At 35.1% G+C, this 19,157-nt stretch overlaps 1 pseudogene; it reads left to right on the top strand.

Annotated features, from left to right (window-relative positions):
• Positions 1 to 252: 252 nt before the first annotated feature.
• Positions 253 to 479, top strand: LOC114029814 (annotated as a pseudogene).
• The last annotated feature ends 18,678 nt before the right edge of the window (positions 480 to 19,157 follow it).

Genomic DNA, 19,157 nt, shown 5'->3' with positions numbered 1-19,157 from the left:
TAGCCTCATTTTAGAAAAAGAAATTGAACAAGCCATTAACTCTAAGAAAAAATCTCTAGGGCCAGATGGATTTACAAGTGAATTCTACCAAACATTTGAAGAACAATTAATTCCAGTACTATATAAACTATTTGGAAAAATAGGCAAAGCAGGATACCTACCTAATTCTTTGCCTAATCCCAAAAGAGCCAAAAACAGAGAAAGAAAATTATAGATCCTTTTTTCCAGTGGTGAAGCTCTCCCTGTGCCAGCATGCCTCTCACAAAAGACCTCCTGCACCCCTCTCCCAAGAAGGAGAAGCAGAAACACAAAAAGAAGCGCCTGGTGCAGAGTCTGAACTCATAATTCATGGACATAAAGTGCCCAGGGTGCTATAAAATCACCACTGTCTTCAGCCATGCTCCACTGTACTCTGACAGCCTACTTGAGGAAAGGCAAGACTTACAGAAGGATGCTCATTCAGAGGGAAGCAGCACTAATGACTGAATCAAGATGATTGAGAAACTGTAAAAAATAAGACAAATGTGATACAAAAAAAGAAAATTATAGATCAATTTCATTAATTAATATGGATGCAAAAATTTTGAAAAAAATATTAGCAAACAGATAACAGCAACTTATCTTGAGGGTGATACACTATGACCATATGGGATTAATACCAGGAATGTAGGGATGTTTCAATATTAGGAAAACTATCAGCATAATTGATCATATCAATAACAAAATTAGTAGAAATCATATGACTATCTCAATAGATGCAGAAAAAGCTTTTTGACAAAATATAGCACCCATTCCTATTAAAAACAATAGAGAGTAAAGAAATAAATGGAGTTTTCCTTAAAATCATAAGTAGCATCTATCTAAAACCATCAGCAAGCATTATATGTAGTGGGGATAAACTATGAGCATTCCCAAAGAGTAAAACAAAGATGTCCATTATCACCACTTATTCAATATTGTACTAGAAATGCTAGTTTTAGCAAAAAGAGAAGAAAAAGAAATGGAAGGAATTAGAATAGGTAATGGGGAAACAAAACTATCACTCTTTGCAGATGATATGATGGTATACTTAGAGAATCCTAGAGAATCGATTAAAAACCTACTTGAAATGAAAACACCTGTAGCAAAGTTGGAGGATATAAAATAAACCCACATAAATCATTGGTATTTCTATATATTACTAATAAAGCCCAGCAGCAAGTGATAGAAAGAGAAATTCCATTTAAAACCACTGTCGACAATATTAAATATTTGAGGGTCCACCTGCCAAGACAAACCCAGGAACTATATGAACACAATCACAAAACACTTTTCACACAAATAAAGTCAGATCTAAGTAACTGGAAAAATATCAGATGCTCAGAGGCAGGCCAAGCTGATATAATAAAAATAACAATTCCACTTAAATTAATTTACTTAATGCCGTACCAATCAAACCACCAAAAATTATTTTATGGAGCGAGAAAAAAAAATTCATCTGGAAAAACAAAAAGTCAAGAATATCAAGAGAATTAATGAAAAGAAATGAAAAGATACGTGACCTAGCCACACCAGATCTAAAACTGTATTATAAAGCAGCAATCATCAAAATTACTTGGCACTGGCTAAGAAATAGAGTGGTGGATCAGTAGAATAGGTTAGGTACACAAGACACACATTAGTCAATGACTATAGTAATCTACTGTTTGATAAACCCCAAGACTAGCTTCTGGGATAAGAACTCACTATTTGACAAAAAATTCTGGGAAAACTGGAAAATAATATGACAGAAACTAGGCATAGACCAACATCTTACCTCATATACCAAGATAAGGTCAAAATGAGTACATGGTTTAGACATAAAGGGAGATAACATAAGCAAATTAGGAAAGCAAGGAAAAGTTTACCTGTCAGATCTATGGATAAGGGGAGAATTTATGAACAAATGAGATAGAGAACATTGTGAAATATGAAATGGATCATTTTGATTACATTAAATTAAAAGAATTTTGCACAAAATCAATGCAACCAAGATTAGAAGGAAATGAGGAAGCTAAGAAATAATTTTTACTGCCAGTGTCTCTGATAAAGGCTTCATTTCTAAAATTTCTAGAGAACTGAGTCAAATTTATGAGAATACAAGTCATTCCCCAATTGATAAATGGTCAAAGCATATAAACAGGCAGTTTTCAGATGAAGAAATTAAAACTACCTGTAGTCATATGAAAAAGATGCTCTAAATCACTACTGATTAGAGAAATGCAAATCAAAACAACTCTGAGGTACCATATCACACCTATCAGATTGGCCAATGTGCCAAAACAAGAAAATTATAAATGTTGGAGAAGATGTGAGAAAATTGGAACACTAATGCATTGTTGGTGGAGTTGTGAAATGATCCAACCATTTTGAAGAGCAGTTTGGAACTATGCCCAAAGGGCTATAAAAATGTACATACCCTTTGATCCAGCAATACCAAAAGGAATATTAAGTTTAAAATAATATTTTTATTACATGGTCCTATTTACAAGTGTTATTACCAACTATGGAGGCAATATGGTATAGTGAATAGAGAGATGAACTTAGAGTCAGGAAGTCAAGTGTTCAAATTTTGCCTCTGCAAGTTGACTAATTTCTCAATTCCCTGGTCTGTATCCCAAAAAGATCATTAAAAAGAGAAAAGGACCCATATATACAAAAATATCTTTTTGTGGTGGCAAAGAATTGGAAATTGAGGGGATGCCTATCATTTGGGGAATGACTGAACAGATTGTGGTATATAAATTTAATGGAATACTATTGTGCTATAAGAAATGATGAGCAGGAGGATCTCAGGAAAACCTGGAAAGACTTGCATGAATCGATGTTGAGTCAAGTGAGCAGAACCAGGAGAACATCGTTACAGGAACATTGTGCAATGACCAACTTTGATAGACTTAACTCTTCTCAGCAATACAATAATCTCTAAGACAATTCCAAAAGACTCATGATGGAAAATTCCATCCTCATCCAGAGAAAGAATTACGGAGTCTGAATGCAGATAGAAGCATACTGTTTTCTCTTTTTGTTTTCTTTCTTATGGTTTTTCCCTTTTGCTCTGATTCTTCTTTCACAACATGACTAATGTGGAAATAGGTTTAACATGATTGTACATGTATAGCCTACATCAGATTGCTTGCCATCGTGGGGAGAAGAGAGGACAGGGAGGGTAGGAGAAAAAAAAATTGGAACTCAAAATCTTATAAAAGTGAATGTTGAAAACTTATCTTTACATGCAATTGGGAAAAAAATAAAATACAATTAAGTGGGGAAAAAAATAAAAAATAAACAGCAGGCAGAGGTAGTCCAGCTTCCTAGCCACTCAGGGTTAGGTTCAAACAATTCAATAACATTTTCTCATAATTCCCACAATTGAATAAAGTTTTCTCACAACACAAAAATTGGACTAGACCCATAACTGAGTTATCTCCAGAAGTGAGTCACAGGATGGAGTCAATGTGATTCACTCAATTCCCACCACCATTTGTAATTCTAATTCCCTCATCCGTCTCCAGTATCTGAAGACCTATGCTGAATGAGGCTGGACATACACTGTCTATTTCCCTGTGCCAAGTTAGGCTGGACAAAGGACACACTGACTTTTTCTGGCTTTCCCCATCAGAATTTGTTCTGGTGCAATTTCTAGATCTGTTAGGAGGATTTTATGGAAAGGAATTCACTACACTGTTTCCCTTTACTCCACCATCTTCTATTACTTTGGCTTTTGAAATCCAAATTTTGGCTCTCCAGAAACATATCTTTCATGTTAAGATGTTGCTAAAGAATACAATCTCAGTGGTTTTACTTATTCTTCCTGGGCCTCAGTTTCCTTATTTGTAAAATTAAAGGATTGGATGGTCTCTGAGGTTTCTTTCAGCTCAAGTCTATCATCTATGATGTTAAAGACCTTAGCTTGAGAAGGCCAAGGTCCTCCACTGCATTCTGGGCCTTCTCCAGTTGTCCTGATCCCTATCTGGCCACTGAACCCAGATGGCTCCAGAGAGGAAAGAAAAGCTGGTGACTTTACACAGCCCTCCCTCATTTAAATCCTATTCACTTGCATATCATGGCATCTCCTCCCTGATGGTTCATGGTCCTCTTCGAGAATGAAGCAGCAGCAAGCATGATCTTATGTTCTTCAATACTATTTTCCATTTTCATGGAACCAATTAATGATATAAGATGCAGAGACAGAATGATGTAGAAGATAAGGAGGTAATCTAGAAGTCAGGAACAACTGAGTTCAAGTAAGTCATGCCTCTGCTTATCATACTGACTTATATTGACTCTGTGATCCTGGGGAAGTTATATAACCTCTCAGCATCCTAGGCAATTTTCTAAGACTAAGAGCTATATATCAGTTGATAATTTATATTGGTTCAGTGAGCTCCTCACCTGGAGTTATTTATACCAAGAAAATCATAAGTCTGGTTAAAACAAAAAAAGAAAGAAAGAAAAGGAAGGAAAAAAGGGAGACAGAGACAGAGAGACACAGAGAGACAGAAAAAGAGAGAGACAGAAAGAGAGAGGAGGGAGGGAGAGAGAATCTACTTACAAAAGTAAGTAGATTAGACCCTTCAGCTACATTCTGGGGGTGCATTTAAAAATAAAAATACCCAGATATGTTACAGAACTTGAAGAATGATTTACAAAAAGAGAAAAGTAATTTGTTTTACATTTCAGATATGATGTGTACACCCTGACACTTTTTTCTTGATTTTTGTTGATTTTTCTTGATTCTTGATTTGGTTCTTGATTTTGTGATAGAACTGTGAATCTTTATCCTCCTACCCAGCTTCTATGTAACACCAACTAATTCAGTAAATATAAATTTATCTCTAGCCAAAATTTATAACTGCCACTTTTCCTAACACATACTTTCCTTACACGATGGGCTTGGGAGAAGATTTGTTCTCAAAAATGGTTCCATCAGGGCCCTGGACTTGGAAACAGTGTTGAAATATGTCTCATGATGTTTGGCCATTGGAGTAATTGGCAAGTGGAATTTCCTGTTCCTGATTGATCTTCATGAGAAATTCAGTTGCTAATTTAAGTTGGATCAACTTTTTGGTCAGTATCATGAGTATAGCACATCATCTATTTGAAAGCAATCTTCTGTTGAAGATCAAATAACAAAGGGAATATTAAGTAAGTTTAAAATAATGTTTTTATTACATGGTCCTATTTACATGTGTTATTACCAACTGGGGAAGCAATATGGTGTAGTGAATAGAGAGATGACCTCAGAGTCAGGAAGCCGTGGGTTCAAATGCTGCCTCTGACACATACTTGGCAAGCTAACTAATTTCTCAATACCCTGGGCAATTCTTCAAGACTGCATGAGAATGTACTAATCTACATGGATATAGGGGAAAGTCTACACATACATCAATGAAATCACAGGTCTGGGCCAAACATACACATATATATGTATGTGTGTATACACACACGTATGTATGTATACATAAATATTAGCATGAACGTGATACTTCTACCTTCCACACGCATTTTATTTGGCTAGTACTATTCATTAAAAACTTGTTTCTTTGTTTCCCCACAGATTTCTAACAGTCAAACATTAATAGAAAAGCAAGCATTTTGCGATCAGAAGATCTAAATATAAATCCCTGCTGCCTGCTTATCTATGTGATTTTTGGTCTGACCTTCTGTAGGTCTCAATTTCCATATACTAAATGAAAGGAGGTTGTATTAGTTGACCTCTAAGGACCTTGTCAGCTCGGCATCCTAGGATTCTATGAACATTTTCTTCTTTTCTTTCAATACACCAAAATCCACCCCACATCTGTGGTTTCAGTTTTTGGGTGGGGAGTAGGGAGGAAGATGAAGTTGGAACTGTTATTTCGTTGGAAAGGGAAACTCCAGGTGTGGAAACCACCACCACCAGTGCAGATCAGCAACTCCCTTGTAACTTGAACTCTTAGAGAGTTGTCTTGCAGCCCTGAAAGATTAAGTGACTTACCAGTGGCAGACTCAGCCTGTATGTATGTCAGAAGCAGGACTAAAACCTCAGGCTTTTTGTTCTCTATCCATTATTCCATGATGCTTTTCACATACTCAGTTAACCTTATTTACACTGCATTGACAATGTCTAATGAAGAATATGCAAAGTCCCTCAACAAATTAAGGTATTTCAAAAATGATTTTTCTTGAACTTTCTGTTCCATTATGATTTTCTCTTCTTCCCTCTGCGGCTTCTGCTGACAAGTGACCATAGCAACCTTTTAAATATTTATGAACTCTCTTTGTGAATGAAATAATAGCAAAACTGTTCATTTGTACTTTTAGCCAACTAAAGCATCTCTCCCCCAGCTACCATCCTATGAATTCTCTGACTATGTATTAGCATGGCATCCCTCAAGATTTGTAAAGATCACATTTTTTTTTATTTTTAAAAGAAGTTAACATTGAGATTTCAGAGTGAGTTTGCTAAAAAATAAAGTGTGATATGTAATAACACATTTAATCTGAAAGCACCAAGTGGGTGAAAAAAAAATTCTTTTATCTAACTTGTAGAAAGCCAGTTCATTTCCTTTCACAGTTGATGAATATCATGGAAATAGAACAGTCAATTAAAATAATAATAATAAAAAAATCACCTTTTCTGTTTTCAATTTTTGGAAGCTTTTAATCCTTTTTTAATGAAAAATGCCAGTAAACATGAGCATTTCTATGTACAAAGAACAGATAAGGAGAATTGAATATGAAACTACAAATCTCTACTACATATAGCATGCTTCCTTTTTTAAAGTAAATAATTATGTCAACACAGTTTCCAAGTTATAATACTTTTCTTTTACAAATTTTTTTCTTCCCAAGAGATCTGTGAGCCTGGAGGCAAAAGTATAACCAATTCCAGTTTTATAGCTCAGGAAAACAGGATGCAGAAAGGCTAAATGATTTGTCCAAGGTAGATCTAAGACTCAAACTAATGTCTTCTGGCTATAAAAGCAGTGGTCTTTGCATTGTGTGATGCCAGTCTCTATATATATGTGAGAGGAAGCAGGAGACCCTGATCAATGATTTTGACTCTTAGCCCCATTTGACTAAATTACAAAATACAAGAGGTGGTGAACAATAAAGACAATGAAGTGTTGATAAATTTACAAAATATAAGGGATAGGAGACAGATAGGAGGTGTTAAAATCTTAAATGAATTATAACGAAGTGTTAACACTGCCACTCTCTTACAAAGAATGAAAAAGTTCTTCAATAAAACCAGATGAAATTATAGAATGGCTGGCCATTGGATGGCTAAGTGATAAGCCATAACCCTGGTAGCCTTTAAAAGGCCTGACTCTGCTTACTTTGCTTTACTTCAGTTCATATATAATTCCATGCTTTGCATTTATCGTATTTATATTTTCTTTCAGTACAGTAATATTCCATGATATTCATATAGCATGACTTGTTTTGCCATTCCCCAATTGATGGGAATCTATTTTCTAGTTCTTTACTACCAAAAAAAAATACTGCTGTAAATATTTTAGTGCATATAGGATCTTTCTTCTTTGTCATTAATCTCCTCAAGAAATATGCTTAATAATGGTAAAGTCAAAGAATATAGACATTGTCATCACTTTCTTCACATACTTCCAAATTATTTTCTGTAATGGTTGGACCAATTTGTTTTTGTTTTTCAGTTGCTTCAGTCATGCCTGACTCTTCACGACCCCGTTTGGGGTTTTCTTGGCAAAGATGTTGGAATGGTTTGCCCTTTCTTTCTCCAACTTATTTTACAGATGAGAAAACTGAAGCAAAAAAAGGTTAAGTACCTTGTTCAAGGTCACTCAGCCAATAAGTGTCTGAAGCAATATTTGAACTCAGAAAGATTAGTCTTCTTGACTCCAGGCCAGCACTCCATCTACTACACCACCTAGCTGCCCAGTGTAGACCAATTTATAACTCCCCAAACAATACATTAATGTGCCCATCCTTCCACAACTATTCCAACACCATTTCTATCTTTTGTCATCTTTGACAATTTTCCAAGTGTGATGAGAATCTCAGGGTTATTTTGAATTGCATTTCTATTTTTATTAATGATTTGGAGCACTCTTTCATATAATTAAGTTAGCAATTCTTTGAGAACAGTCTGTTCATATACATTGTGTACTTATTTATTCAGAAATGACTTTTGGACTTACGTATTTCTATTGTATTTCTATCTCTCTGTGTCTTGGACATTAGACCATTATCAGAGATATTTGATACAAAGACTCCCCACCCCCCAGTTGACCAATTCCTTTCTCATTGTAGGTTTTTTTTAAATTTCTTTTTAAAATTATTTATTTTTCATTTTTGTATTATTGGTTCCAAATTTTCTCCCTACCTTTACTCCCTCTCCCATCCATTGAGAAGGTAAGCAATATGGTACTCATTATACATATGAATTCATACAAAGCATATCATATTAGCCATGTAGCAAAATTTTAAAAGCCAGAAAAATAAAATGGAATCTATGCTCGGAGTTCACCAGTTCTCTCTCTGGAGGTGGATGGCATTTTTCATTATGAGTCCTTTGGAATTATCTTAGATCATTGTATTTATCAGTGTAGTTAAGTCATTCACAGTTGATTATTATTACAATACTGATGTTACTGCATATGATGCTCTCCTGATTCTGCTTACTTCACTTTGCATCAGTTCATATAAGTCTTCCCAGGTTGCTGAAACCATCCATTTTATCATTTCCAGCAACACAATAATATTCCATTAAAATCATATATCACAACTTGTTCAGCCATTCCCCAACTGATGGACCTCCCCTCAACTTCCAATTCTTTCCTGTCACAAAAAGAGCTGCTATAAATATATTTACATATACATCCTTTTCCTTTCTTTAGATTTCTTTGGGATACAGACCTAGTAATGGTTTTACTGGGGGAAGGGTATGAACAGTTTTATGGCCCTTTGAGAGTAGTACCAAATTGTTCTCCCAAATGATTGGACCAGTTCACAATTCTACTAATAGTGCATTAGTGTCACTATTTTTTCCACAGCATCTCCCATATTTGTCTTTTTCCTTTTCTATTAAGTTAGCTAATCCGCTAGGTGTGAAGTGGTAACTCAGAGTTGTTTTAATTTGCATTTCTCTAATCAATAGTGATATAAAACATTTTCCTATATGACTTGATAGCTTTGATTTTTCTCTCCTAAAGATTGCCTGTTCATAACCTTTGACCATTTATCAATTGAGAAATGGCTCTTATTTATAAATTTGACTTAGATTCCTATATATTTGATAAATGAGACCTTTATCAGAGAAACTTGCTGCAAAGATTTCTTCCCCCAGTTTCCTGCTTTCTTTCTAATTTTGGCTGCATTGGTTTTGTTTGTGCAAAGTCTTTTTAATTTAATGTAATCAACATTATCCATTTTACTTCCGTTGATCCTATCTCTCATTTCGTTATAAATTCTTGGCTCTTTTCTAGTTTTCTCAGCAGTTCTTGTCAAATAAGGAATTATTTCATAGGCAATCTATGTTTTGGGTTTTATCAAATATTGGATTATTGAGTTGCATTGCTTATTTATCTTGTCTATTTCATTGTTCTACTTTTTTACCTTTTTAAAATCAATACAGAATAGTTTTGATGATTACTTCTTTTTAGCATTGTTTGAGGTATGGAACTACTATTTTCCCCTTTATTCCTAACTTTTTAAAAATTATATACCATGATATCTTAAATCTATTGTTCCTTCAAATGAATTTTGTTATTATTTTGTAAAACTGCTTTAAAGCATTTCTTTGATAATTGGTATAGTACTGAATTTGTAAATTATCTTGGCAAGTTATTGTTGTTTTTATTATACTAGCATGGTTCATTTATGAGCACTAGATATTCCTATGGCTGTTCAAGTCAGTGCTTTCAAGCTTAAAAAGAAAGGAGAAAGCGGAAAGACCAAATGGTATATAAGGATCCCTTCTGGCTGTATATTGACTTAGAAAACCATATATTAACATTATCTATGCTTATTGTGTTTTATTTATTTTGTTAAATATTTCCCAATTACATTTTAATATGGTTGGACTGTGTTGTGGGCCACTTATTTGACACCTCTAGTTTAAGTTGTTTTTTATATCTATAAGGAGAATTCTGTAATTGCCTTCAGGCATCACTTTGTGTTTCAAATCATGCAGTCCAATTCAACCCCTTTCCTCTCCAGAATTGTTTACTGCTCCATTGGCGATGCCATCCGATCTCTAGGTATCAGCCATCCCTTTTGCAAGAGTGGGACATTGTCCATGGAGGCACAAAACTTCTAGAGCAAATGGTAACCCAAAGCACCACAACCCACCTAATTAAAACTATCATTGTAGGATCCCCATTTCACATCACAAGCAAACACTTCTTCCCCCTGCTTAAGTGCTTATCAGTACAACCCCCTTTCTTCCACTAACATGGAATCTCTTATCCCACCACTTTCATTAGTACCCTCAAGCCATTTCTCCCATTCTGTAGCTCCCTTTGATGAGAGACTATGGGAATTATCATTCCTTTGCTATTTCCCTATGCATGGAATAAGAGCACTGTCATCCATTCCCTCTTGCCTTATACCTTGATTCACTTATTGGTGGGGGAAGCGGGGAGGGGAAGTAAATGGGTGGAGAGTTGAGGTTAATCCATACTGCTTCAGTTTTTTTTCTTTCATTTTCATTTCTCCTGTTTCTTTAAATTCTATCTGCACTTATATCTCTCATGATGTGTTTTTTATCCCTTTATGATCCCTCTGGGTTTGGTTCAGTTTGGTTTCATCCTATAGATGAATATTTTTTTCTCTTTTAAAAAAATAACTCTAGACAGGGGGTAATTTATTTTGTTACTTATTCCTTACTTATTAATTGTACTTATTTATCCTTGCTATGTTTTTGTTAGTTATATGCAAATTATTCTCCTCATATGTGTGTATATACGTATATGTGTATGTATGTATATGTTTGCCAGAAAGCTTAGAATGTCCCATCTTTTAATGAAGTCAAACTTTTTTCATTGATAATAGGCTAAGGTATGCAGGATAAATCATTTTGGTTTGCAGTTTGAGTGCCTTTGCTTTTTTAGAATATACTATTCCATTCCTTTCTGTGGTTTTTCATTGGTACAGAATCATCTTATGCTATTTAAATTTCCTTTCTTTGATATTTGAAGGTCTTTCTCCTGGACATTTGTAGAATTTGGTGTTTCCCAGATGAATCATCAGATTTAAACTCTATATGTTTTTGAGTTGGAAACATCAAAGCATTCCTGGAGGTGATTTATTTTGATTAGTGTTCTATTTTATTTATTGAGAAGTTCTGGGAAGTTTGTAGAATTTCCTGCATTACTACTGTTTAGATGTTTTGCTTGATCTCATTCTTTTGGATGACCTACAGTATAATCTTTAAGTTATCTCTGTAAATGTTATTTTTTGAGGTCAACGGCTTTGTTTTGTACAGAGATCATGCACTTTTTAAACATTTTTGGCTTTTATCTCCCACCAGATTTTCTTCTATTTTAGTAATTTTGTTTTCTAAATCTGTGAATCTCTCTTTTATTTCTTTGGAGAAACTTTATGCCCTACATTTAATTTAATTCTAGCCAATTAATTGATTCTTTTTTTATTTAGTTACTTCACTGAGAGCTATAACTTCACACATATATTCATTCCAAATTTTTTCTTCTATGGATTTCATTTTTCTGGAACAATTCTGGAATTTATTTTTGCTATTCCATGATCTCTTAGGTTTCCACAAGATTTTGTGTTTCATTAGGCATTGGTTTACTTTATTTGCTTGTAATATTTGCAAAGAGATGTTGTAGTTTCTTTGAGGACTTAGTACTCATTTTCCCCCTAGTTTTAGGATCTTTTCTGTTAATTTATCTGTTTGTACTCTGACTTTTTATTGTTTTTTACATCTTTAAATCTTTGGTGTTTTAAATTTTTTTCTTCATACTGCCCCATTGCTCATTTTAGAAAAAAAAAACTGCTGCTCTTTTTCTGTTGGGTTAGATTATAAAGCTGCATTAGGGAATTCTTCAACTCCAAAATCTTAAAATCTTCCTGGAGAGTAATTTAACCTACAGAGGTTCATTTAATTCAAAGTCAATAAATCAAGAGAGACAAGGCTAGAAGATAAAAAAGGTTAATTAGCATTAGCTAATGGATAGTTAACAGATGACTAGCAACTCCATAGAAAAGAGGGAGATACACACACATATGGAATTTTATACATCTTTTGGGCAGGTGGCAAAATAGCCAATCAGGTAAGGTTACTCAACCATTTTCCTGATTTAAGAACTTGAGTGATAGAGACAACTTATCAGGTGATTTCAGGGAGGGAGAAGAATGTCACTTTTGGAGTAAATTTGATTTTACCCAAGATCAGATCTGTGGGGGAGAAGGGGGGCTGATACCTTATTGGTATTTTCTCCCTTTTCCTTTGGATTCAGATGCAAATGATTTAAATTTGTCCCCAGAATTCCTTTTTTTTTTCTTCTCAGAATGAGAACTGAAGAAAATGTTTAGTCCACAATATTAGTTGGATGACAGAAGCTCTGATTGAGTGGTAAAGGTATGTTAGAAAAAAATCTGAAACAAAAATCTACTACAATGAGTGACTGAAGGAAAGCCTTTATTACACTTCTGTGTAGAGAAGTGGGCACAACACACTCTAGGAGCATGTGGGCGCTGGTTCAGTGGTACAATCAACTTTTTAAGCAGTTAGTAAGATCCATACTCCATCCACCAGGGCTGTGATTGGTCTGGTTCATCTGAATTACACTCTTCCTGGACAACCCATCACATGTTCTTCCATGTTCTGTTAACTGTGCCCACTTCATGGGTCCCATGATCAAAAATGGCATCTATCTCTACCCTTGGGGTTTGTCAGTTAATATTTAATAAGCTTATTAAACAAGTTCAGTGGAGAAAAGCCTTTGCTCTGTCGAGGCCCCATCCTTAAACCAGACTGGTTTAGCCTCCAGGGATCTTTCTTAAGGAACTAGTTGTTAACAGAAAGTTTGGAGCACTTTTTGATTGGTTGAGGGACTATCCACATGATCTTGGAAGTCCTCAGAATCCCCTTGCTCTGCTGTGGAAGTCTAACTTATAATCCTCTCTCACAAGGTAAATATACCACTTGGGGCTTATGAGCTATATACTTTTAGAAGTAGAGACTAACAAAGTGCTTTCAACCTGAGGTAGTTATCCTTCTGAGACCCAACCTGTGATAGCAAATGGGGAAAGAGTAGCCTAGACAAAATAATGCTTATAGTAAAATCACCACCAAAATACAAGTTTATTTACACTATTGGAAAAATAACTGCTTTCCCATAGGTATGTAAATTTCCTGTTGTTCCTTACTTAAAACAAACAAAAGATAATCCAAATCTGATTAATTCACAATCCAGTCTTGGCTTCTGGATGTTTGAATTAATAGTTTTATGTTTCAGGTGTTTGACATTTGAAATCTCTAACCAAATTGACTATAACAATCTTCTCAGAACAATTTTTGCTGAATCATGTTACCTTGAATTAATAAAATTTGTAGAATGTTTTACATGAAAAGTATATTCATTGGTATTAGAATGAAAATTAATAATATAATTAATCATCTACTGCCGCTTAAAGTCAAATTGTTTTTAAGCTAGAATCAAGACTTTAGAAAACTGTTTCTATTTACAGACTCTTTCATCTCATGCAAATTATATAGTTGGTAAAACAAAATAACATCAAGGAGGAGCCTAAACAGTTTAAGAAACAATAGAAGTTTCCTGTCAGAAAGCCACAGTCACACCATAAACATTGTTATACAGAACTGTCATTAAAAGAAACAATTTTTTAAAAAAATTCTTCTGGTGTTCTTACTATTGCTGAAGCACTCTGAACCAGAAATGATTTGTAGAGAGTTACTCAGTATATAATAAAATCAAAATTACTTTAAGTAGTGATGGAGGGAGAGGAGAAAATTAAACTATTTCATTTTAGAATTGTGACTAATGAAAGAGAACTATTAAATCTTTTTAAAAAAATTGCCCTAATAACTTTTGGGGATTTTTTTGGTTCATCCTTCAAAAGCCAATCTTTCCATTGGATTGGTCAATGAGCATTAGGTAACTATAAGTATAGATAGTTCTAATGAAAACATTTCAGAATTATTTGATGAAATAAAAGCAGCTGGAATCAATCACACATAAATATGATCACCTGGGTCTTTGAATAAAATCAGATTACAGTAATTATTTCAAAAGGACTTTTGAGGTATTAATAAAAGCTAATGGCCTAATTTATAAAGGAGGATGCTAAATGCTGAAAGAGATCTATCAGGCCTCCTGAAACTCTCCATTTGCAAAATGCCATCGGGCACTTAAGCATATAATTAAGTATTTGAAACATACACACTTTGGTGCCTTCCTTTGAAACTTGGCCCTGATGCATTGAAATAGTATTTGGTTAGCAAAGTATATTAAAAAGTTTGGAGTAGGGGGATTTCCTCTGGTGGTAATAGATTAATTACATTTTGTATATGTAAAAATTACCTATTTTATAGTTTCCACATCCTGTGAGACTCCCCAAAGCCTCACTTTATAATGTTCAGATTATCAGAGACTATGGCTAGTATTTTGAATGAAGCAATGAGTTCTTAGGTAGTGTACAAGATCTCTAGCTTTGTTGCAAATTAGGAGATTAGACTATAATTAGGAGACTGAATTTTGCTTGGCCAGCCAGGTTGGTAAATACAACCAAGACTGGATCTACCATTTCTCTTGTCTTCTGACAAAAGTCTCCTAGTACAGTGGAGGTTGATGTATCCCTGGGCACAAACAATTCTGTGACCTGGCAGAATTTTCTACAAAGGTATAGAAGCATAGACTGCGACATCTTTATTGTTATCATTTAGATAGTCTTTAGCCAAACTCTTTCAACCTTGCTGCTCTCTAAAAAAAATAAAATATTTTTTAATGTCCTAAAATATAGCAATATTCCACCTTTTGACTTTTCTTTCTTATTCTTACCAAATGCCTATAACTTATCATGAACTGGAACACTATTAATTATGAAGTTATAACTATAGTGGAGTACTGTATCACTTCCAAAGATAAAGAGTCTGAGTTCAATTAAGGCAATTGATTATTATTGCTCACTCATGATAAGAAAGGAGAAAACAATAATACACTGATTACTTTATTTTACTTCTGAATATGCAAATCTCATCATAAAACTTCCATTGAAATTCTGTTCTTATATCTCTTTTTTTCCCCCTTTTTTTGGTGAGGCAATCAGGGTTAAGTGACTTACCCAGGGTCACACAGTTAGTAAGTGTCATGTGTCATGTGTCTGAGACTGGATTTGAACTCACATCCTCTTGACTCCAAGGCCAGAGCTCTACCCACGGCAACACCTACCTGTCCCTCATATCTCTTTTAGTGAATCTATTAAATTGTGTTTGTCTCCATTCTACTCCCACTATTATCCTAGTTTGGGCTCTTTTCTATTATATAATTGTAGATTTAGAAGTATAAGGAATCTTAGAGGCCAGCCTCCTCAGTTTATGGATGAGGAAACTGAAGCCCAGAGAGATTAAGTGCCTTGCCCAAGGTCATCCATGTAGTAAAAGGAAGAGATGTATGTTGCACCCAGATTCCCTTGCTCATTTCTTTTTTAAAAAAAATTAATTTATTTTGATTTATCAATAATCATTTCCATATGCTTTTGAGTTTGAAATATTCCTCCCCCTTCCTCCCCATCACCCTCTCCAAGACAGTGCACAATCTGATATATGCTATGCATTTACATTCATATTGAATGTATTTTCACATTAGTGATGTTGTAAGTAAAAATTAAAACCAATAGGAGGAACCATCAGAAAGAGGAAACAAAACTCAACAGAAGAGAAGAAAGAAAAAAAAATAACAATTCAACTTCCATAGTTCTTTCTTTGGATGTGGTTAGTATTTTCCACCACAAGGCCTCTGGAGATGTCTTAGATCCTTGTATTGCCAGGAAGGGTTAAGTTTATCAATATTAGTCATCACACAATGTGGCTGTTATTATGTACAACGTTCTCTTGGTTCTGCTCACTTCACTCCGCATCAGACCATACGAGTCTTTCCAGGTTTTTCTGACGTCAGCCTGTTCATCATTTCTTATAGCACAATAGTATTCTATCACATTCATATACCACAACTTGCTCAGCCATTCACCAATTGATGGGCATCCTCTTAATTTCCAATTCTTTGCCACCACAAAAAGAGCTGCTATGAATATTTTTGTACATGTGGGTCCTTTTCTCATTGGTATGATCTCTTTGGGATATAGCCCTAGAAGTGCTATTGTTAGGTCAAAAGGTATGCACATTTTTATAGGTCTTTGGGCATAGTTTCAAATTGCTCTCCAAAATGGTTGGATCATTTCACAACTCCACCAACAATGCGTTAGTGTTCCAATTTTCCTACATCTTCTCCAACATTCATCATTTTCCTGTTTTGTCATGTTGGCCAATCTAATAGGTGTGATGTGGTACCTCAGAGTTGTTTTGATTTGCATTTCTCTAATCAATAGTGATTTAGAGCCTTTTTTTATATGACTATAGATGGCTTTAATTTCTTCATCTGAGAACTGTCTATTCATATCCTTTGACCATTTATCAATTGGGGGATCTCTTGCTCATTTCTTTTCCTACTCTATCATGCTGCTTCTTCCCTATAAATCAAGAATATTGTAGCAAACTTCTAGTTAGCTCTCTTGACTCCAGTCTCTACCTTTCTGATCTATCCTTCACAAAGCAGCCAAAATGATGTACCCTTCTGATCATGTCACTTTTTTAACTGAAAATTTTTTGATGGCTTCCTAGTGCCTACCAAATAAAGTACAGTCAATCTTCAATATTCTTCATTTAACTTTCCCACTTTAAACATTCTTGTGATTTTCATTTTCCTGTAGACAACTATGCACATTCAGCACTTTCCTGTTGACAACTGTGGCCATCTGAATTGTAAGTTGTGGGTATATTTCATTTTATGTTAATCAATAGAAAGATGATTAAAGAGTATTCTTTAATCTAGAGAAATGGGATATTGGTTCAAACTGAGCTTAAAGGCTTGGAGTTAACTTAGAACAGTTGTTCAAAGTGGAGAGGTTAGTATTAGATTATTTAAGCCTGGCAATGAATTTGGAATTCAAATACCCCCAGAAATAAAATAATGAACTGGTAAAACAAAAACAAAATCAAACAAACAAAAGCCAGTAGGCTATGAATCAATAAAGACTGACATTTTCGTTCTTTGTGTGTTTTTCTTTCCATATCCCCCATGAGGACAGAAGGATTGAGTTGCTTGGAAGGGAAAGCCATGCAAATGAAACAGAATGACTTGCTAAGGAAATACCACCACAAAATTAGAAGGTCCACTTGGTCAGTGGATGATTAACAGCTCAGCTTACCTAGCTCCTCAGGACTCCTTGATACTTACATGTGTTGCCTTTAATTTAAATACTAGTGCAGAATGTCTTAAAACTTAATGTTTGGAGGACAAGAAATGCCCTTCTCACCTAAGATGCTAGAAATCTGGAAAATTCTAGCCACTGGAAACCAACATTGTCTAAAACTAGAGGGAAAGACTTTGGGGCTTAAACTCAAAGATAAGAATTGGAAGGCTGATTTTAGAAGGAATTGAAGCTCCCATCAGATTTGAGATTTGGAACTGGTTCCAACCCAAAGCTGCCTCATAGTAGAAGGTTGGGCATCTTTGTTTAGTTTTTACCCCAGACAGGCATGCTAGTGAATGTAATCTGTGGCCAGACTGTAGGACCGCTTTAATATAGACTTTAACAAACTGTACTCTGTAAACATGTCCATTTTTATGCTCCAGTTTTCCTGGGGGATTTGTGGGGTTACTCAAGGGATTGTTATCTCTTATTTCTTGATGAAAGTAAGTAGTAAATGAAACAAAACAAAAAGCAAACTTCTAAAAACCTTAAGGAATTTTGACCTTTAAATTACAATATTTTTAAAAGTTATTTTGGGGGATAAATCTTAAAGTGATAAAAATTTTCTAGCCCAGTTATTGTTCTCATAACCCCACAAGGAAGGCCTGGATCATTTCAAGGACACAATCTAGTCCTGCTCCAAATTTCATTTTATCCCCAACATCATGCTCTTAATAAAATAAAATTTAATCCTATGCTTCCCTTGCCTGAATTTCATAGGCCCCTGTTGCTATTGACTCTATAAGGATGATCCCTAGTTCATATTACTTCTTGGAAATTGCCCTGGGATAGGTTCCAAATCCAGTACAATGGACCATCAGAGATTGAGAGTTCAGATAAATGATTATTTTACTGAAAACATACCCAGTAACTCCTAGGTAAAAGCAAGGAGATAGTAACAACCTGAAAGAAGATTCTGTGGGAGCTCAGCATCCGCTAGTTTAATCTAATCCACAGGGTGAGCTTTTCATACTCTCTGCCTAAAAGGCCCACAACTGGGTTTCAGCTTAATTCAGTTGGGCACAAAGTTAACTCAAAATGCCACAAGTCTGAATCAAATCTGTGTCCTTCCTATACTCATGCCCCATGCAACTATATGAACTCAAGAAGTCCTGAACAAAGGTCCCACAGGTAACCAGAGCCTTTGGAACTTTGGAGCTAAAAGCAGTAGCCACAAAATTGAGGAGGGGACCAAACAGCAGCCTTGAGATGGATACGCACAGGAAATGACTTTGTAAGTATTTCATGGTCTGGAGAGATTGCAGGGTAGCAGCAGATGGAACCATCCCCAAGATATGCCACATCCCTTTGAGAATCCAGGCCTGCAAAGTGATTCATTTGTCAGTGATGCCATGCTCCACAATGAACTTCATGAGGACTCCACAAAAGAAGAAAAGGATTTCCATTGGCTAGGAGATATGTTCGTTTTTTTCCATTCTGACTTTGTGTCTCCACCAGTTGATTCAGTATCTGGTGAATAGTGAGTAACAAATGCTTATTGCTTGGTTGGTTGGTTATGCCAACCACCAGAAAAGGGGGAGAGAGGGACAAGGGTCTGCAATATGAATAAAAGGATAGTATAAGAAATGTGTGTGATGGTACATAATACAGAAATACAACAATAACAATGTATAATAAAGAGAAGTCAGAGAATTCCC

This window comes from Vombatus ursinus, unplaced genomic scaffold, assembly GCF_900497805.2.
Source record: "Vombatus ursinus unplaced genomic scaffold, bare-nosed wombat genome assembly UNPS02014941.1, whole genome shotgun sequence".
Taxonomy (NCBI): Eukaryota; Metazoa; Chordata; class Mammalia; order Diprotodontia; family Vombatidae; genus Vombatus; species Vombatus ursinus.
The sequence above is the reverse complement of the archived record's forward strand: the minus strand, read 5'-3'. Positions and strand labels throughout refer to the sequence as shown.